The following is a 516-nucleotide window of genomic DNA, read 5'->3' as shown; positions in this document are numbered from 1 at the left end:
CGGCGCAGCCCGGTGCGGCCCCACCAGCTCTGGTCTCTGGGCGTGGAGCTCATCTGGGTGTCCCAGGACGCAGCAGGGCCCTGCGGTGGTGCCTGTCCTCAGCCGCTCCCCAGGAGGCAGGAGGTCCCTGGTCCCTGGGGCCTGTGCAGTGCTGGAGAACGTGGCCTCGTCTGACGTCCCGCTGCTCATCGGCCTCCAAGGGTGATACAGGGAACTAACACTTAGGGGTTAATGGAATAGCAGTCTTTTAGCTGAAACAGTATTTCCTAGGCTTTTGCATAAAGGGGAGGTAACTCATGGACATCCCCTGATAACAACAGAAGGGTAACACCTGGCTATCCCCGATAAGCACAAGAACTTGCAATTAAAACTAGTGAAAGCTGGATTTGTGGTTTGGAGAAGCGCCAAGGGTCCAGGGAGCACGCGCAAGAAGCTGAGTTCAAAAGTGCAAGATCTTAGGAAGACCTTACTTCATCTTCAGGACCACCTAAAAGACCAAAAAGACCCCCGAAGAAC

The sequence above is a fragment of the Buceros rhinoceros genome, unplaced genomic scaffold (assembly GCF_000710305.1).
Source record: "Buceros rhinoceros silvestris isolate BGI_N320 unplaced genomic scaffold, ASM71030v1 scaffold33166, whole genome shotgun sequence".
Lineage (NCBI taxonomy): Eukaryota > Metazoa > Chordata > Aves > Bucerotiformes > Bucerotidae > Buceros > Buceros rhinoceros.
The sequence above is the reverse complement of the archived record's forward strand: the minus strand, read 5'-3'. Positions refer to the sequence as shown.